At 42.6% G+C, this 22,032-nt stretch overlaps 1 non-coding gene across 1 annotated transcript; it reads left to right on the forward strand.

Annotated features, from left to right (window-relative positions):
- The first annotated feature begins 15,520 nt into the window (after positions 1-15,520).
- On the forward strand, positions 15,521-15,819 carry LOC148085073 (signal recognition particle RNA). Its single transcript, XR_015710614.1, has one exon.
- Positions 15,820-22,032: the final 6,213 nt, after the last annotated feature.

Here is a 22,032-nt window from a genome sequence, read left to right on the forward strand (position 1 = left end):
TTTATTTTTTTAATTTTTTAATTTTTTAGAATCCCTTATTAGTCCCGCGAAGGGAAATTCAACCATTCACACATACTGACGGGAGTAGGCTGTAGGCTGCACACTTGCGCCAAGTTCACCATCAGGAGCAATCAGGGTGAAGTGTCTTCAGGGACACAACGACACAAGCTTGTCTGGAGCTGGGATTGAACCTGCAACCTTTTGGACTGCAGGCAACCACTCTACCATATGAGCTATGTCGCCCCTATGTGTAGTATTGTCAGTATTTGACTCTTGTGTTGTAGTATTTACAGACCACATGACTCTTGACGAAGTCATAACTACTTTTTCATTTGTTTTCAAACCAAAATATGTCCAAACATCAGCTTTAAAAGATGCTGGACTCACTGTATCCTCTCGTCCTCAGTCATCATTCTTCCTTTAGCTGTAGAGGTCGAATGACTGCTGCCATCAAGAGGCTGTAAGTTTAATAGCATAAAATAATATAAAAATAGCACAAAAATGAATTAACACTGGGTATATTTGCAAGTTAATTGTAAAATAAAATGTGATTAGTATTTATATTAACACATCATTAAAACACAAAACATAATGTAACTTTGATAGAATTTTAATTAAAGATGGAAATGTTCACGTGCTGTTTGATACAGAATCATGAAAGATAAAGTAAGTAATTTGTATTTATATAGCGGTTTTTGTTGAGCCTGGAACTCGAGCCGCTCAAAGCCCCACTAGTGTGATTTAGTTCCAAACCCCCCCCGCTCTCCATCAAGTCGCCGTCGCCAGGTGAAGCCGCTTCTCAAAAGACTGTGTGTTGAACAAATAAGCAGCCGCTACAAAGGTGAGCCAAAAGCCTGGTCCTGATCAAAGCGTGGCGAGAAGTCTTGTCCTTGTTCTGGCCATTATCAGGCCCATGAATGCTTGTCTTCTCCTCTTTTGTCAGCCCCGGCATTGACAGTCACTCACCCGGCAATGACTGTCACACCAGTGCGGAGGGCCAGGCCCGCCGACAGGGGCCGGCCACATCAAACGAGGCTGTCAAAGGGGGGCTTCGATCGTGAACTGTGGCCACAAACACCTCCTGGTCCTCACCTTCAGCTCAGAACCTCCTGGCCGTCCTTCCTCCTCTGCCTCCGTCCGCCGTCGCTCGTGTTAACGCCGCTTAAGAAAGCAAGATGCTTGGATGTCAGGAAGTGTGAAGAGACTCAGATCAAAGTTGACTTTTTCTGGCATTTGAAGTCAAATCCGTGATACTTTCTTAATCTTCAAGGGGAAAATCACTTTCTTTTTCTTTTAGATACACTTTATTAAAATATAATCCATAAAATATGAAACTTAAAATGTTCTGAAAGCCACAAATCAATAGACTTAGTCGGATTTCCAATTCTCCATCTTCGCCCTACCCCTTAGTCCTTAAGGGTTAATTGGGATAGCCCTACCATGGTCCTAAATCCGCACCATTTTGGGTAAATGCTTCCTCTAACCCTCTGTTTTCAACTCCCTCATTTTCAAGCGCTAGCTGACCCTTGTCTTACCCCTCCCCCTTCATCCAATGGAGAATTGGGAAACCCCTGCGTCTCACAACGGCAACGGAGGTGTAGGGCTGAGATCGAGGGCTAAGACGAGAATTGGAACGCAGCCTTAGACTTAGACTTCCTTTATTGTCATTGCACAGACAAAACTGGCAAGAAAAGTTTGCTGCTTGGCAACCGTTAAAAAAACACAGCATAGAATGAATGTATATAAAAAAGTATAAACATAAACATGAATAATTTAGAAAAATAGGGCAATATAGTATAAAGACAATAAAAATAACTTTTTAAATATTGCATAGAAAGAATGTTTATAAAAAAAAGTATAAATATGAATATGAATAAGTTAAAAAATAGTGCAATATAGTATAAATACAATAAATAAATAATGTTTAAAATATATACAGTGAATATCAACATAGTTTTGTGAATAAAATAGAAACAGAAAAAACTATTATTATTAAAATATTATTTTTATTATTATTTTGTTATATCAGTATATATCAGCACTTTTATATTTTCTCACAAAACACTTTTTTGTTCCTTTTTGTTATGAAAACACTGCAGTGACAAAGAGACAGAAAAAAGAAAACTACTGGTCATTAAAGTATTTCTACTATGGTGAGTTGCAGTTACTCCATTGTCAGTGTTAGAAGACAGTAGGTAAAGTAAAACAAATACTAAAATATCACATATACAGTAGATGCATTCTATGTGAAAATGCAAAACATTAAAAGCATCAATAAAATGTATCAAATATGTACATTCAGTGTCACTGTACACAAGCAATATTGCAGTTATATATTCAATATGTAGATATAAATATACTTATATTCCAGTATAATTGCACACAAGTTATCGTTGCACAGATGAATAATTGCACTGATTAAATGTTTAATATAAAGAGAAGAGAATAGTGAAAAAAAAATAAAGAGTCCAATATTGTTAAATACGTAAAGAGTGCAATAGTGTTAAATACATAAAGAGTGCAATAGTTTTAAATACGTAAAGAGTGCAATAGTGTTAAAAACATAAAGAGTGCAATAGTGTTAAATACGTAAAGAGTGCAATAGTGTTAAATACATAAAGAGTGTAATAGTGTTAAATACATAAAGAGTGCAATAGTGTTAAATACATAAAGAGTGTAATAGTGTTAAATACATAAAGAGTGTAATAGTGTTAAATACATAAAGAGTGCAATAGTGTTAAATACATAAAGAGTGAAATAGTGTTAAATACGTAAAGAGTGCAATAGTGTTAAATACATAAAGAGTGCAATAGTTTTAAATACGTAAAGAGTGCAATAGCGTTAAAAACATAAAGAGTGCAATAGTGTTAAATACGTAAAGAGTGCAATAGTGTTAAAAACGTAAAGAGTGCAATAGTGTTAAATACGTAAAGAGTGCAATAGTGTTAAATACGTAAAGAGTGCAATAGTGTTAAATACATAAAGAGTGCAATAGTTTTAAATACGTAAAGAGTGCAATAGTGTTAAAAACATAAAGAGTGCAATAGTGTTAAATACGTAAAGAGTGCAATAGTGTTAAAAACATAAAGAGTGCAATAGTGTTAAATACGTAAAGAGTGCAATAGTGTTAAATACGTAAAGAGTGCAATAGTGTTAAATACATAAAGAGTGCAATAGTTTTAAATACGTAAAGAGTGCAATAGTGTTAAATACGTAAAGAGTGCAATAGTGTTAAATACATAAAGAGTGCAATAGTGTTAAATACGTAAAGAGTGCAATAGTGTTAAATACGTAAAGAGTGCAATAGTGTTAAATACATAAAGAGTGCAATAGTGTTAAATACGTAAAGAGTGCAATAGTGTTAAATACGTAAAGAGTGCAATAGTGTTAAAAACGTAAAGAGTGCAATAGTGTTAAATACGTAAAGAGTGCAATAGTGTTAAATACGTAAAGAGTGCAATAGTGTTAAATACATAAAGAGTGCAATAGTTTTAAATACGTAAAGAGTGCAATAGTGTTAAAAACATAAAGAGTGCAATAGTGTTAAATACGTAAAGAGTGCAATAGTGTTAAAAACATAAAGAGTGCAATAGTGTTAAATACGTAAAGAGTGCAATAGTGTTAAATACGTAAAGAGTGCAATAGTGTTAAATACATAAAGAGTGCAATAGTTTTAAATACGTAAAGAGTGCAATAGTGTTAAATACGTAAAGAGTGCAATAGTGTTAAATACATAAAGAGTGCAATAGTGTTAAATACGTAAAGAGTGCAATAGTGTTAAATACGTAAAGAGTGCAATAGTGTTAAATACATAAAGAGTGCAATAGTGTTAAATACGTAAAGAGTGCAATAGTGTTAAATACATAAAGAGTGCAATAGTGTTAAATACGTAAAGAGTGCAATAGTGTTAAATACATAAAGAGTGCAATAGTGTTAAATACATAAAGAGTGCAATAGTGTTAAATACGTAAAGAGTGCAATAGTGTTAAATACATAAAGAGTGCAATAGTGTTAAATACCTAAAGAGTGCAATATTGTTAAATACGTAAAGAGTGCAATAGTGTTAAATACGTAAAGAGTGCAATAGTGTTAAATACATAAAGAGTGCAATAGTGTTAAATACATAAAGAGTGCAATAGTGTTAAATACATAAAGAGTGCAATAGTGTTAAATACGTAAAGAGTGCAATAGTGTTAAATACGTAAAGAGTGCAATAGTGTTAAATACGTAAAGAGTGCAATAGTGTTAAATACGTAAAGAGTGCAATAGTGTTAAATACGTAAAGAGTGCAATAGTGTTAAATACGTAAAGAGTGCAATAGTGTTAAATACGTAAAGAGTGCAATAGTGTTAAATACATAAAGAGTGCAATAGTGTTAAATACGTAAAGAGTGCAATAGTGTTAAATACATAAAGAGTGCAATAGTGTTAAATACGTGAAGAGTGCAATAGTGTTAAATACATAAAGAGTGCAATAGTGTTAAATACATAAAGAGTGCAATAGTGTTAAATACATAAAGAGTGCAATAGTGTTAAATACATAAAGAGTGCAATAGTGTTAAATACATAAAGAAAAGAGAATAGTGTTAAATACACAAACCTACCTACTTACTTATATACTTACTTACTTACAGATTGTTCAGGATGTCATAGTCGGTGAAAATCCTACAAGTTTACTCTTTTGCCAAAAGACAATATTTTTCTTTTGAATTATAAACAAAAACATTGGTTTTCCTGTTAAATGAGTGAGAATCAAGAAAACATATTTTCTCATCTACACACATTCTGTATCAAATGTACCTGTAGTTCTCAACTCAAGTCTGAAGACAGTGTAGTTAGAGCGCCACCTGCTGGAATTATATTGTACTGCCGCTGAAGGTTACAAGGGAGGAAAAATGGTTTAGGGGCCCCTGTGCTCAAAAAAGAAAGAGTGCATCTCCCACTTTTCCTGGAATCATCTTTTCTCATCCTTATGTTTATATTTTTCACAAGAAGATGGAAGGATTTTTTTCTGTAAATTCAAAAAGAAGATACTTTTGCTCAAACTTTAAGGTTGACTCAAATTGTATATTAGGAATATTGTTCTATTTTAATCAGTTTTCTTGATTTAAATCAAATCACAAATGTTTCAATTAAATGTTTTTCCTCAGCTTTGTTGTAAATGAAACATAAACCTTTTGTATAAATACCTCCATCTAGTGGTCAGATGGAGCTACAACACCAATAATGATCAATCCTAAATAAATTCTTAACATTTTAAAGTATTTAAATTCATCTGTGGAGAAAAGTAATCTCAACATGAAAAAAAGATGACGTCACAGCAACAAAGTCACGTTAACAAGTTATTTCATTTATCGAATGATTTAAGATTAAAATATATTGTTTTCGTTGTAGCGATGAAACGTAAACCTTTGAGATTTGTATAAATACCACCATCTAGTGGTTTTATGGCGCTACAACACCAACAATAATCTAAATAAATAATACAACACCAATAATGATCAATCCTAAATAAATAGTTAAAATCTTGAAGTATATAAATTAATCTGTGGAGAAAAGTAATCTCAACATAAAAGGATGACGTCACAGCAACAAAGTCACATTAACAAGTTAAATCTCATTCATTTATTAAACGATTTAAGATTAAAAGATATTGTTTTAATTTTCAGATTAAGTAAAGGTTATTAACGGAATTAAATACATTCACATGTTAAACATGTTTTATTGAAAAGTTTTTTGTAATCATTGAATAGTTTTTTTATAACTGTATTAAGTTATTTGTAAATATATTACATTTTTATTTAATAATTAACTAAATATTTTGAACGGTAGAACTTACTTGAATTTAAATTTCAATATTCGTCTCCTTCGGGTAATTGTTTTTCCAATTAGACACAATAGATTTATAAAAATAAGAACAAGAACAAAGTTTCTATAAAAAGAATGAACACGATGAAAAAAATCTATCCATAAAGATCAACGACAAATAATAAAGAATACAATTAAGTTAAAATCTTGAAGTACATAAATTCATCTGTGGAGAAAAGTAATATATTAAAATAATAAAATATTGTTTTAATTTCAGATTAAATTAAGATTATTTTATCATGAGATCGTACCTTGAAATATCTCAGGTTATTTATTTTAATCTACCGAGAGGCTCCACGTTGAGTCACTTCCCTCAACAACAAAAGCGCTTTTTTTTAAATAGTATGAAACTGTGAATAAATACAAAGAATTCAGAACATTTTACATGTTATTTTGAGTCAATAATTTTTAAATATCTCCAGTTATTTATTTCCATCTACCGAGAGGCTCCATGAAGATCCCCTGAGTTATCAACATAATCTCAGGTTCTACGAATTGGTGCTCCGCCCTCTAACCGCTTCGCTATTCATTTATCCTCGAGGCCTCGTCTCTGAGAAAGCTTAATGAACTCGCCACCCTATAAAGGCGGGAAACACCCGCCGCACTTCCTCCAACTGAAAACTCAGCGAGAAAAACGGCTGCTGGGTGATGAGGTTAGAGGGCTTCGCACCAATTCATAGAACCTGAGATTATGTTTAACTCAGGGGTTCTACTTCATATTGGTGCTCCGCCCTCTAACCGCTTCGTTATTGGTTTAAACCCAAGGCGAAGACCGACGGGATCAATGTACCCCCCGCTAGACGCCGCTCCTGACAGCAGCATCACTAGAGGGTAGGTGATGCGAACACTCAGTGTTGCCACAGTCTGTCTGTTATCCAGCAATGCTGCAGGAAAAACAGGACAGCAGAGACCAATCAGGAGCTGTGGTCCAGGGACCTGTCTGCACACCAGTGACAGAACATCCCTCATTTGGAGGCATAAGCCAACGTGTAGACGGGGGGCCCGGGCATTCTCCAGCATGTGGAGAACGTCCGGGTCCAGAGTCCCGCTCAGCTCGTCCCATGTAAGAACCACACTTTGAGAGGCAGACCCAGCACCAGGTGTGCCGTTAGAGTCCCCACTGCCCGGGGAGTACGGCGCCACCACTATTCCCCGCTTCACTCCCCCAAACAAGGGGAGGAGTCGCCGCAGAGGAGGGAAGGCAAACAGTAGCCGGCCAGCCAACTTAAGTGGGCCAAGCGTCCACGCCTAGTGGGGGGCAATCAGAGGCCCTGAGGGAGACCCAAAGAAGACATTTGAAGTTCTCCTTTTTGTGACCACCGTGTGATCGAACCAAGACCACATCTTTGCAGCCACGAATCGGACAGACCCCATTCGTCCTGGACAGCCCCCCTTGACAGTCTGTCTGCTACTACATTTAGCGCACCCGGCACATGCTGAGCTCTGAGAGAGCAGCTGATGGTCTGCCCACAGCCAAATCTTCTTTGCCACACTCAGAAGGGCTGGGGATCTGACTCCACCCTGGCGATTCACGTACGCCACCGGTGGAGCTGTCTGATAGCTCTAGGACGTTGGACTGTGACAGTTGGGGAGGGAGGTGAAGCAGGACATTGTGAATTGCTTTCAACACTAGCCAGTTGATGTACACTGGTCTGTTCAAGACACCTTTGGCGTAGGTCTGACCCGAGGTGCCTCCCCATCGTCAGGGATGCCAAAAAACTTGATGTCCTGCAAAACCAAAGCGGGAAGGCTCAATTTTTTTTTGTTTTTCTTAAACAACATTGCATTAACCTGTCTTGATCATAATCATGATCTCTGAGGCGGCGTGGGTCGACAAGCCTCGAACGCTTCCCGTCAATGTCAAAAGCCGTGGGAAGCGCTCGGCAGGCCACACAATCATCATCGTTTGATTTGGGCCTAGGCAAACGAAGCAGACATGTGTGTCTCCCCTTTTCAGGGAGGCTTAGCACTTCATGCACACACATTTGTTCACTTCAATATTCATTCGCCATCATTCCATTCCACTGTCAGGAGCTTTCTGCTGAGTTGTAAAGGAGTAAGTGCGGTGGGTGTTTCCTGCCTTTATAGGAAGTGGACTGCACCCAGCTGGGTGGCGAGTTCATTAAGCTTTCCCAGAGACGAGGCAGGTCCTCGAGGATAAACCAATAGCGAAGCGGTTAGGGGGCGGAGCACCAATATGAAGTAGAACTCTGCACCGATCTTTCTGTCACACTTTATTGTCCCCTCACTCATGAACAAGAGCCCAAGATTAAGACACAAGGTGATGTTTTGTTAGTATATTAAAAAGAAAGAAAAATAAATCATAATATTTTAATTTTACAACTAATCTTACATTTATCACCTTTAAATAATTCTTAAATTAATTTAATACTCTTAAATATTTTGTATATATATATTTATTTTATTGATAAAAACATTTGATTTTCTTTTCTGTAAATTCGAAATAAAGCTAGTTTTGCTCAAACCTTTAGGTTGATTTTATTCCTCAAACCGTATATTAAGTAAGTAAGTAAGTAATATTTATTTATATAGCGCTTTTCCAGACCAGGGTCACAAAGCGCTTAAACAATCAAAACAATACTCAAAAAAGGACATACTTTAAAGATCAAGATAATACTGAGAACAACACAGGAGTTCGAAAGAGGAAAAGCCTGAACAAATAAAAACATCTTAAGATGTTTCTTAAAGGAGTCAGTAGATCCATCAAGCGCAAAGAGAGAGAAGATCGTTCCAAAGCTTAGGAGCAACAGGCTGAAAAGATTTCTCTCCTCTGGTCCTGAGCCGTGTGCGTGGAACCATAAGTAGATTCTGATCCACAGACCTCAGAGCCCGAGCTGGGGTGTAAGGCTGGATCAGATCAGTGATGTAAGGAGGAGCCTGACCATGAATAGATCTGAAAGTAAGAACCAGAATTTTAAAGTTGATCCTGAAAGAAACTGGAAGCCAGTGAAGAGTTTTAAGGATCGGAGAAATGTGAGTTCTTCTACTAGAGCGGGTCAGAATTCTCGCTGCAGAGTTCTGAATCAACTGCAGACGAGACACATCCTTCTTGTTAAGACATGAAAACAAACTGTTACAATAGTCCAGACGAGAAGAAACAAACGCATGGATTATAAGATCCAGATCATGTTCCGACAACATTTTCCTAAGTTTAGAGATTTTTCTCAGTTGAAGGAAACAGTTTCTGGTCAGTTTTCTTCAGTGTTGAAAAAGAGACATGTCTTTATCAAATACAACACCCAGGTTTCTCAGGCTCAGTTTGACAGACTGACCTAAGTCACCCAAGTACTGACTTAACCCTGGAATCTTATCATCAGGAACAATCACCAGTGTTTCAGTTTTGTCCACGTTTAGCTGTAAAGTGTTCTACGTCATTGGTGCTCCGCCCTCTAACGGCTTCGCTATTGGTTTACCCCGAGGCACCGCCTCGTCTCTGAGAAAGCTTAATGAACTCGCCACCCAGCAGGGGGCAGTCCACTTCTTATAAAGGCGGGAAGCACCAGCCGCACTTTCTCCTTTTTCAACTCAGCGAGAAAGCTCCTGACAGTGGAATGTAATGATGGCGAATGAATATTGAAGTGAACCATGTGTGCACGAAGACTCCCTGAAGAGGAGACACACATGTCTGCTTCGTTTGCCTAGAGGCCCAAATCACACGTGATGATTATGTGGCCTTCCGAGCGCTTCCCACGGCTTTTGACAGTGTTGGGAAGCGTTCGAGGCTTGTCGACCCACGCCGCCTCAGATCATGATTATGATCAACACAGGACTGCCATGTTGTTTAAGAAAGCAACATGGCAGTCCTGTGAGCTGCACTCGACAAGCTCACGTTCCAACGTGTTGGGCCCTGATGAGTCGAGCTGAGTCGTCCATCGGTCATGAACAGACGTCGACGAGGAGGACGACTGGCTCTGGAGTCGACCATGAGGTATGCGAGAGCGATCAGGTGAGTATCTCTTGCAGGCCACATGGCCCTCCTGCAGCACTCGACGGGTTCACTTGAGAGGTGTTAGTGTGCATGGGGCTCCGCCTGTGAGTGTGACGTATTCACAGGCGTCATTAGAGACTTTCGCCGCTAATGCTAAGCTAACATGCTCCGCCGTTCATAGACGGCGAGAGTTTCCTCTCAGAACACAGTTCGGAGGAGGTTTTAAACCCCTTCGTCCGGGTCATGCCGAGACTGTAATAACGGAGTCTGTCCACACGAATGAAGGGCAGACTCAACCATGTGCTTTGTTTCCAGATAAGCAAATGTCCACGAGACCGGCTTGATCAGCTGTGTTTACTTCACTTCCGTGTTGACATGCGCTGACGGGGTTTGACCGCCGATGAGCGTTGTCCAAAAAATCCCGGCGCCATGGATGACGTCACGTTTGGCGGAGAAACGTCATGGATGACGTCACGTTGGCGGAGAAACGTCATGGATGACGTCACGTTTGGCGGAGAAACGCCATGGAACGGACGCACCATTGAGAGGAATGGCCCGACAGGAGGCGGCGCAGCTCCGCCATCACCTGCATGGGCGTGATGACGAGGCGCGACGGGGATACGCGGAGAAGATCCCGTTCGTCGGCCTGATAAGCAAATGTCCACGAGACCGGCTTGATCAGCTGTGTTTACTTCCGTGTTGACATGCGCTGACGGGGTTTGACCGGCGATGAGCGTTGTCAAGAAAATCCCGGCGCCATGGATGACGTCACGTTTGGCGGAGAAACGTCATGGATGACGTCACGTTTGGCGTGATGACGAGGCGCGACGGGGATACGCGGAGACGGAGATCCCGTTCGTCGGCATCATCATCTGGTGCTGGGGGGAAAGCGTCACCAGAGACCAGCCACCCCAGCAGCACCAACAACATCGGCAACAGCGGCGGCGTGCGACGAGTGAGCGTCGCCAAGATCCGCAGCGCGAGCCGGGGAGCCAGCAGCCGCAGCAGAGTCGACGGCCGAGGGCTCCTCCACCCCCCCTATTCATTCAAGGGAATGTGTCGGGAATAAAACAAGAGAACGTATGACGTTTCTGTGGTTCGTTCTGAGAGATGTTAGTAGTGTGCATGTGGCTCCGCCTGTGAGTGTGACGTATTCACAGGCGTCATTAGAGACTTTCGCCGCTAATGCTAAGCTAACATGCTCCGCCTTTCATAGACGGCGAGAGTTTCCTCTCAGAACACAGTTCGAAGGAGGGTTTAAACCCCTTCGCCCGGGTCATGCCGAGACTGTAATAACGGAGTCTGTCCACACGAATGAGGGGCAGACTCCAACCACATGTGTTTTGTTTACAGACGAGCAGAGGTCCGCGAGACCGGCTGAGTCAGCTGTGTTTACTTCCGCGTCGACCAGCGCTCGTGCCCGACAGAGCTTGACAGCTGAGGTGAGTGGAACTAGTCCAGACATGTCTATGTTGACCGGAGGTTGTTCCTTCCCCCACAGCGCTGTCTACAAGCACTGGCACCGTGGAGGACGTCACGTTTGGCAGCGGAGAAACGCCATGGAACTGACTAAACCTGGTGTTTTTACGCGCGAGTTTTTTCGCCGTTCTGAGACCAGGCGAGGGCGAGGGACTTCCGTCCCGTCTGGTCGATCAACTGGAGAGGTGCGTGGCGGTCGGATCTCACGAGTGACGAACATGTCGGGACCGCCAGCGGGGCTGGAGAATGTACGGGACCGGGTGAGTGATGCGGTGCCGACGCGCGCGCGACCTAACTCACTTCAGCTCCGGGTTAATTCTCCAGCGCTTTCCTCCACATCGCGGGTTTTGTCAGCTCCGGTGACACTAAGAAGTGCTCAGGGAGTTGGGAAGACTTCCGGGGGGGGGAGGGAACACGCACGACGCGCATCTGAGGTGTCTCACGCGCACTTGCGCGCTTCTCCCACAGAGCCGGCTTTTCTGTATGAGAGTGGGGGTTCTAGTGAATCCAACTCGAGTACATGCTCTGTGGATTCAAGAGATAGAGACGCGGCTTGTGTGATGCCCTTTCGTCTACGGAGGGCTACCCAAGGGTCGCCAGGGCTGCGGTTCTGACAGAACATTATTCGGCTTGGAGTCGCCTGGTTTTACTTCTGTGACCCACTTGGCTGGGGGCTGGATCAGGCGGGGCTATGCGCTACAATTTGCCCGTCAACCCCCCTGCGTTTTCAGGGATTCTCTGGACGCGTATGGCGGAGCAGGAGAATTATCCTGTTTGAGAAACGAGGTGTCTACTCTGCTGCAGAAGGAGGTCGTAGAACTGGTCCCTGCAGCCAAGATGATGACAGGGTTTACTCCCGGTACTTCCTCGTGGCGAAGAAGACCGGGGGTTGGAGGCCCATTCTGGACCTCAGGTATTTTAACAAGTTCATAGCTACCCGCCCGTTTCGCATGTTGACGGTCAAGAAACTGCTTTCAGGTGTAAGTCCAGGAGATTGGATGACATCTATCGACCTGACCGACGCGTACTTTCACATACCGATAGTCAAGAGACATCGAAAGTACTTGCGTTTCGCCCTCGAGGGTCGGGTGTTTCAATACACTCGACTCCCGTTCGGCTACTCTCTGGCACCCAGGACCTTCCCCAAGTGTGTGGAAGCGGCAGTGGAGCCATTGAGAGTGAGTGGGGTAAGGATCTTGACCTATCTGGACGACTGGTTGATCCTTGCCAGGTCAGAGGCAGAAAGTTACGCTCACACACAGAAGGTGTTGAGCCATATTGCCACCCTGGGGTTCACAGTGAACCTCAGCAAGAGCGCTCTGACTCCAGTTCAACAGTTAGTTTACCTGGGGGTACTGTTGAACTCGGAGGAGGGATACACGCGCCTCCCAGACGTGCGTATCCAGCCCATTCTCCGACTGACAACACAGTTGCTGGAAGCTCGGTGTCACGTGACAACAGCAGGCACTGTTATGTCCCTCCTGGGGCTCATGGCAGCAGCCCACACGGTTGTTCGGCTGGGCTTGCTGCACATGAAGGAGCTTCAGAGATGGTTTGGTCGTCTCAAGCTAGACCTCAAGCGGGAAAGAGGTCGGAAAGTGCGCCTTCCCGCTCGGGTTTTGCAGGACATCCAGTTTTGGAACTCTCTAGCCAACCTCAGGCGGAGAGTTCCATTGGGTTGCGTCCTTCGTTACACTCAAGTGTTTACAGACGCTTCTCTGACAGGTTGGGGAGGCACCTCGGGTCAGGCCTACGCCAGTGGGGTCTGGAGCAGTCCGGTGCTCAGACACATAAACTGGCTAGAGCTGAAGGCGATTCACAATGTCCTGCTTCACCTCTCTCCCCAACTGTCACGGTCCAACGTCCTAGTACTATCCAGCAGCTCCACCGCCGTGGCGTACGTAAATCGCCAAGGTGGAGTCAGATCCCCAGCCCTTCTGAGTGTGGCAAAGAAGATTTGGCTGTGGGCAGACTGTCACCTGCTTTCGCTCAGAGCTCAGCACGTACCGGGCGAGCTGAATGCAGTAGCAGACAGACTGTCGAGGGGGGCCGTCCAGGACGAATGGGGTCTGTCCGAGGCACTGGCAAGCGAGATCTGGTCTCGATTCGGTCACCCGGTTGCAGACCTCTTCGCCAGCAAGGAGAACTGCAAATGCCCTCTTTGGTTCTCCCTCAGGGCTTCGGATTGCCCCCCACTAGGCGTGGACGCTTAGCCCATTCGAGGTGGCCGGTCGGTCTACTGTTCGCCTTCCCTCCTCCGCGGCTCCTTCTCCCCTTGATTCGGAGGGCGAGGCGGGGGGGGGGGCTGAGGTTAATTCTAGTAGCACCAGACTGCCCGTGGGCGCTCTGGTTCCCAGGGCTGGTGCGCATGGCGGTCGGGGCCCCGTGGGCCATCCCTTGGGGCCCGCTGCCCTGTGTCAGGCGGGGGGGGACTCTGACAGCGCCCCCGGTGCTGGGCCGGCCTCTTAGGGTGTGGCTCCTGCACGGGACGAGCTGATCGGGACTTTGGACCCGCCGCCCCACTCGGACCCGGGTCAGGAACGTCTCCACCTGTTGTGTCTAGTGAGGGCGTTGGCCTGTTACTTGCGGCGGGTGGCCGTGTTTAGGCGCTCTGATGCCTTCTTTGTCTGCCACGGTATGCCGACGGGGAGAGGCGGTCTCCCCCCAGAGGTTCTCTCATTGGGTGAGATCGGCCATTATCCGGGCCTACCGAGCAGCGGGTGGATCCGCTCCTAGCGGTCTGAGGGCACATTCCACCCGTGGCGTGGCAGCCTCAGTGGCTCTTTTGCGGGGTGTGGCAGCAGAGGATATCTGCTCAGCTGCTTCTTGGGCGTCCACGTCTACCTTGCTAAGGCCTATCTCTTCGACGTGACGGCGGGATCAGTAGCTCATACGGTTTTGAGCGCTGCTGTGCCCCCCCTCAGGGCCCACGGCTCAAGTGGGTTTGGACCCTGGGCCGGCGGGGCCCTAGTGATGCTGCTCCAGGAGCGGCGTCCAGCTGGGGGTACATTTATCCCGTCAGGCTTCGCCTTTTGGGTAAACCCATAGCGAAGCCGTTGGAGGGCGGAGCACCAATGACGTAGAACCCCTGAGTTATCTATCATAACCTCAGGTTCTACGAGTTGGTGCGAAGCCCTCCAACCTCGTCGCCCAGCGGCCGCCCTTCTCGCTGAGTTTTCAGTTGGAGAAAGTGCGGCGGGTGCTGCCCGCCTTTATAGGAAGGTACTGCCCCCTGCTGGGTGGCGAGTTCATTAAGCTTTCTCAGAGACGAGGCGGTGCCTCGGGGTAAACCAATAGCGAAGCCGTTAGAGGGCTTCGCACCAACTCGTAGAACCTCAGGTTATGATAGATAACTCAGGGGTTTTCACTCATTGTTTGATTTCTAGCAACAATTGACTAAGTTCAGCCTCTGGGGCTCAGTTCTATTTTAATCAGTTTTCTTATTTAAAATGAAATCACAAATGTCTCAATTAAAGGTTTTTACTCAATTTTTTTGTAGCTGAAACATAAACCTTTTCTATAAATACCTCCATCTAGTGGTCAGATGGAGCTACAACACCAACAATGATCAACTCTAAATAGTTAAAATATTAGAGTATTTAAATTCATCTGTGGAGAAAAGTAATCTCAACACAAAAGAATGACGTCACAACAACAAAGTTACATTAACAAGTTAAATCATTTATCGGACGAATTAAGATTTTGGTTTTTGTAGGAGTTTTGTATAAATACCACCATCTAGTGGTCAGATGGAGCTACAACACCAACAATGATCAATCATAAATAAATAGATAAAGGTTTATTGATCCCTCAGGGGGTCTACTTCGGGTAATTGTTTTTCCAATTAGACACAACAACACTGACAATAGATTTATAAAAATAAGAACAAGTACAAAGTTTCTATAAAAAGAAACAACAATATGTTGCGATAAAGATCAAAGATAAATAACAAAGAATTATTTTTTTTAAATCTTAAAGTAAATAAATTCATCTGTGGAGAAAAGTAATCTCAACATAAAAAGATGACGTCACAAAAAGTTAAATCTCATTCATTTATCGAACGATTAAAGATAATGTGTTAATTTCAGATTAAATAAAGATTATTTTATCATAAGATCGTATCTTGAAATATCTCCAGTTATTTATTTCCATCTACCGAGAGGCTCCGCGTTGAGTGACGTCACTCGTGCGACACACAAAAGCGCGCGTCCGCCCGTCAGTCCTCGCCGGGTGCGGTGGCGCGCATCTGTAATCCAAGTCACTGGGAGGCTGAGTCTGGCGGATCGTTTGAACTCAGGAGATCTGAGCTGCAGCGGACTATGTCGATCGGGTGTCCGCACTAAGCTCGGTATCGATATGGTGCTTCCGGGGGAGCTCGGAACCACCAGGTCGTCTAAGGAGGGGTGCACCGGCCCAGGTCGGAAACGGAGCAGGTCAAAGCCCCCGTGCCGCTCAGTAGTGGGATCGCGCCTGTGAATAGACGCTGTAGTGCAGCCTGAGTAACACAGCGAGACACAGTCTTTTGACTCACCTGACGACACACTCACCTGACGACACACTCACCTGAGCACAACTCCCGCCATCAGATTCTTTTTCTTACACGTCAATCACTCTCTGTGGCTTTCTCTCGTCACTGCACTGCCTCCTCCTGGACAACAACAGAACTACAACTCACTCTGACTTCTATCACTGAAGCTAAAACAATCGATCACAGTTTAGATCGCACTATAATACGTGAAATGACGATGTTTTGATGGATGTTCAAAAATATAACTTTATTGACCATCAGACTGTTGAATGAAATGCACTATTTAAAATATTATGTATTTATATATACATTGCACTATTTTTTACTTATTTATACATTAATTATTTGCAATATTTAAAGCATTTATTTATTCTATTTATATTCTATTGAACTATTTATAACTTATTTATATTCATACAATCACTCTCAGTTAGAGATGCGCATTTCTGAGGGCGCCACTGCGCATGCTCGTATGAGTACTGTTATTGTGTTAATCCTGTGACACACACACCCTGAAATTAAATCTCATTCATTCAACACAAAAGGGTTTCAACCATCATGATTGGCTGGTAAGGAAAGTCCTGATTGGATGAAAAGTCCTCGCGGCAGTAACGTTCAGTGATAGAATCAGAGTGAGTTGTAGTTCCGTTGTTGTCCAGGAGGAGGCAGTGCAGTGACGCGAGAAAGCCACAGCAGAGAGTGATTGACAGAAGAGATGTGAGTGACGTGTGTGTAAGAAAAAGGTGAGTCTCGATGGTGACGATGATGTCGGGAGTTGTGCTGTCAGGTGAGTGTGTCGTCAGGTGAGTCAAAAAGACTGTTGCTGTGTCTCAAATCGCATACTACTCTTAGTATACTAGAAGTTAGTATGCATCAGTTTAGTGTACGTACTAACTAGTACGCAAATCCTCCACAGATAGTATGTCTCAATTCAAACTCTGCTGCTACACACTAACAGGAAATCACGTGACAGCTTCTTCTTCTACTACTATTTAACGATGTTAAAACCAGCTGTTTGAACGCTATCGCCACCTGCTGGCAGCACGTTTTGCAAGTTTGGAAAAAGAAATAAAGAAAAAATATGACAATCTAAATATTTGAGAGATATTTAAGCTGGTATCAGCAGCGAAGACTGTCATCCTTCTACTGCTGCTGAAAATGCACCTGTAAGTATATGCATATATACGTATATATATATATATATATATATATATATATATATATATACATACATAATGTATATATGACGTAACTTCTGTTTAAAACGTCACTAAGATGGAGTCGTTTAGTGTGGTTAGTGTCCATCGAACCATGCTCAGTTTTGTGTGTGTGTTAGTGACAATTTAGTGTGCACTAAATTTCGCATACTAAGAATTGAGACGCACTTACGCACTAAAAATACTAACTTTGAGTACGCTAGTATGCGATTTGAGACACAGCACTGTTGTGGGACGTGAACGCCATGCTGACACTCAGGAAGTGACGTCACTCACTTCTGTAACTCATTCTTCCACAAACTGTTGGATTGATTTTCAGGATCAACTTCTTTATTGTGATGAGACGTTCGTGTCGACTCGTCCCAAGACTTTTGAGCAGCTTTTTAAACTTGTATTTACTTCATGTTTGTCCAGTTGAAACTGGTATGAAACACTGTGTTTGTGACGTTTAGCCTCGAGGTTCCAAGGTTTGAGTGAATCTCTGGCTTTGAACCTCAGGTGTGTTCACCTCGAGTCTCTGCTCCACATGTCTTCGTTTGAACGTTTGTACAGATTCTCAAAGCTTCGTGTCTCCATCGTTTTACACCAAACTGTCAATCATCACGACACCTTGTTTCTGACTCTTGAATGGATTAGATTATTATTTTGTTTATCTGTTACTGAGTCCAACTCCACTGGTGATTTGACAAAAGATAAGAAGAAAAAAATCAAAGTAAAAGTAGAACGCATTAGTACAATTAGTAGTAAAAGTATGAGTAGAATACGTAGTAAAAGTACAAGTAGAATTAGTATAAGCAGTAAAAGCAGAAGTATAATTATAAGTAGAAGTAGCAGTAGGATAATTAGTAGTAAAAGTACAATTATAAATAGTAGTAAAAGTAGAAGTAGTAGAAGAAGTAGTATAATTAGTAGTAAAAGTACAATTAGAAGCAGTAGTATATTATTATTAAAAGTACAATTAGAAGTAGTAAAAGCAGTAGTATAAATACAAGTAGTAGAAGCAGTAGTAGAATTAGTAGTAAAAGTACAATTATAAATAGTAGTAAAAGTACAAGTAGAAGTAGTAGAAGCAGTAGTATAATTAGTAGTAAAAATATAATTAGAATTAGTCGTAAAAGTACAATTAGAAGTAGTAGAAGCAGTAGTATAATTAGCATTAAAGTACAATTAGAAGTAGTATAAGTGTAAGTAGTAGAAGGAGTAGTATATTAGTAGTAAAGTACAATTAGAAGTAGTATAAGTGTAAGTAGTAGAAGGAGTAGTATTTTAGTAGTAAAGTACAATTAGAAGTAGTATAAGTAGATATGAGGTCAGACGGGTAGATGTGAGGTCAGACGGGTAGATTAGAGTGTGTGTGTATGTGTGTGTGTGTCTGTGTGTTTATGTGGGAATGTGTGTGTACATGTGTGAGTGTGTGTATGCATTTGTGTCCGTATGTTTATGTGTGTTTATGTGTGAGTGTGTGTGCATGTGTGTATGTGTTTGTGTGTTATGTGTGTGTGTGTGTGTGTGTGTGTGTGTGTGTGTGTGTGTATGTGCATGTGTGAGTGTGTGTGCATGTGAGTGTGTGTGTGTTTATGTGTGGGTGTGTTTGAGTGTGCGTGTGCATGTATGAGTGTGTGTGCATGTGTGTATGTGTCTGTGTGTGTATGTGTCTGTGTCTGTCTATGTGTGTGTGCATGTGAGTGTTTGTGTGTTTATGTGTGGGTGTGTTCGTGTGTGTGCATGTGTGTGTGTGTATATGCATGTGTGTGAGTGTGTGTGTGCGTGTGCATGTGTGTGTGTGCGTGTGTGTGCATATATGTGTATGTGGGGGTGTGTGTGCACGTGTGTGTGTGCATGTGTGTCTACGTGCGTGTGTGCATGTGTGCGTGTGTATATGTGTGTGTGTATTTGTGTATGTGTTTGTGTGCATGTGTGTGAGTGTGTGTATGTGTGTGTGTGCATGTGTGTGTATGTGTGTGTATGTGCATGTGTGTATGTGTGTGTGTATTTGTGTATGTGTTTGTGCGTGTGTATGTGTGTGTATGTGTGCGTGAGTATGTGTGTGTGTGTGTGTGTGCATGTGTGTGTGTGGGGGTGTGTATGTGTTTGTGTATGTGTGTATATGTGTTGTGTGTGTATGTAAGTAAGTAAGTAATATTTATTTATATAGCGCTTTTCCAGACCAGGGTCACAAAGCGCTTAAACAAACAAAACAATACTCAAAAAAGTATATACACTTTAAAGATCAAGATAATACTGAGAACAACACAGGAGTCCCAGAAAATTAAGGAAAAGCCTGAACAAATAGAAACGTCTTAAGATGTTTCTTAAAGGAGTCAGTAGATCCATCAAGCGCTAAGAGAGAGAAGATCGTTCCAAAGCTTAGGAGCAACAGCCTGAAAAGATTTCTCTCCTCTGGTCCTGAGTCGTGTGCGTGGAACCATAAGTAGATTCTGATCCACAGACCTCAGAGCCTGAGCTGGGGTGTAAGGCTGGATCAGATCAGTGATGGAAGGAGGAGTCTGACCATGAATAGCTCTGAAAGTAAGAACCAGAATTTTAAAGTTGATCCTGAAAGAAACTGGAAGCCAGTGAAGAGTTTTAAGGATCGGAGAAATGTGAGTTCTTCTACTTGAGCAGGTCAGAATTCTCGCTGCAGAGTTCTGAATCAACTGCAGACGAGACAGATCCTTCTTGTTAAGACATGAAAACAAACTGTTACAATAGTCCAGACGAGAAGAAACAAACGCATGGATTATAAGATCCAGATCATGTTCCGACAACATTTTCCTAAGTTTAGAGATTTTTCTCAGTTGAAGGAAACAGTTTGTGGTCAGTTTTCTTCAGTGTTGAACAAGAGACATGTCTTTATCAAATATAACACCCAGGTTTCTCAGGCTCAGTTTGACAGACTGACCTAAGTCACCCAAGTACTGACTCAACCCTGGAATCTTATAATCAGGAACAATCACCAGTGTTTCAGTTTTGTCCACATTTAGCTGTAGAGTGTTTTCACTCATTGTTTGATTTCTAGCAAACAATTGACTAAGCTGTTCAGCCTCTGGAGCTCAGTTGGATCAAAAAAGCAGTAGAGCTGGATGTCATCATCAAAAATGTGATAAGAAACATCTGGAAATCTCTGAATGATTTTACCGAGGGGAATCAAGTACAGCAAAAACAATAAAGGACCCAGAACAGAACCTTGAGGGACTCCACACAACAGATCTGCCGATTCAGACCTCATTTGATTGGCAGATACACTAAAACTGCGCCCAGAAAGCTAAGATGAGAACCATTCTAACACAGACCCAGACAGTCCCACTTCATCCCTCAGTCTTCTCAGCAGGATCTGGTGATCAACTGTGTCAAAGGCTGAGGACAGATCCAAGAGAACCAGAACAGTGAGTCAGCCGACATCATGATGTCACTGGACACTTTCAATAAAGCTGTCTCCGTAGAGTGGTGTTTACGGAAGCCAGACTGAAACTTCTCATGGATGTCGCTCTGATCCAGGAACAGCTGCTCAGACACCACCTTCTCCAAGCTCTTGGACAAGAAAGGGAGTTTAGAAATAGGCCTGAAATTACTGAGGTCAGTCGGTTCTAAGCCTGGTTTTTTGAGCAGAGGCTCCACAATGGCATGTTTAAATGCATTGGGAAAAACCCCTGTGGAAAGGGAGAGGTTCACCATATTGGTAACCCAGGGGCCAATTAAATCAAATACTTTGATAAAAAGCCTACAAGGAAGGACGTCATCTGAGCAAGAGGAGGGTTTCATCTGGTTCACTAGTGCCGAAATATCACCCAAAGATACAGCAGTGAAGGAGGACCAAGAGGAGGAGAAGGGCTCAGAGACAGTAGGGGTTCCAAACAAAGGGGGAGAGATTTTCTCTTTGATCAATTTAATTTTGTCAATGAATAATCTCAACAATGCATTGCTGTCAGCTTCACAGAAGACAGACGTGATTTGAGGAGCAGGAGACACGAGTGAATTAATCGTGTCAAACAAAACTTTGGGGTTTTTCCTATTTGCTGCTACCAGTTTTCTGATGTAATCAGATCTAGCAGTTTCTACCATCTCATTGTAAGAAGTCATCAGATCCCTGAGGTGAAATCTGTGCACCTCAAGTTTAGTGGACTTACAGAGACGCTCAGTCTTTCAACAAAGTCTCTTCAGACTCAGGAGATCTTCATTTGTCCAAGGGCACCTTTTTTTCTAAATTTTCAAGTTCGATTTAACAGGTGCCACTTGATCCAGTATTTCAACACAATGACCAGTGAAACAGTGAATTAAACTGTCCACGTCTGGGCAGTCATCAAAGGAAAGACGGTCAAACATAGCAGAAAAACTGTCTGCAGTATCGGCTGAGATGACACGCCTCTGAGACCTAACATTCAAAGGCTTAGGTTCAGGGATGAAGTCCAGGTTAAACAATACAAGAGAATGATCACTCAGATGGACATCATGTACAGATACATTAGAAATGTCCAGGCCAAGAGTAAAAACTAAGTCTAAAATGTGGCCTTTTTGATGAGTGGGTTCAGAAACATGTTGCTCAAAATTAAAGGCTTCTGTTAAAGTTAAAAGTTCTTTAGCAGAACAAGATATGACGTCATCAACATGAAGATTAAAGTCTCCAAGAATAAGAACAGATTCCATTTGAATAATGGAAGATAAGAAGTCACTAAAGTCTTTCAAGAACAGTGAAGGACCAGGCGAGCGGTAGATTGACACACAATAGAAAGGTCTTGTAGAACCGATCAAAATCATCTGAGACTCAAAAGAAGTGAATTCCTGTGTCTGAATCACTTTGCAAGAACAACTCTCCCTAAAAACAGTAGCAAGACCTCCCCCACGACCAGAGAGGCGAGGCTTCCCCAGAACAGCGCTCCCTACTGGACAGAGTTCGTTCAGATGAATAAACTCTTCCTCTCTCTGCCAAGTCTCAGAAAGACATAATACATCCAAATTAACTCTTGTGAAAAGATCATTAAGAATAAAGGATTT

The sequence above is a fragment of the Callionymus lyra genome, chromosome 2, assembly GCF_982586985.1.
Source record: "Callionymus lyra chromosome 2, fCalLyr1.hap1.1, whole genome shotgun sequence".
Lineage (NCBI taxonomy): Eukaryota > Metazoa > Chordata > Actinopteri > Syngnathiformes > Callionymidae > Callionymus > Callionymus lyra.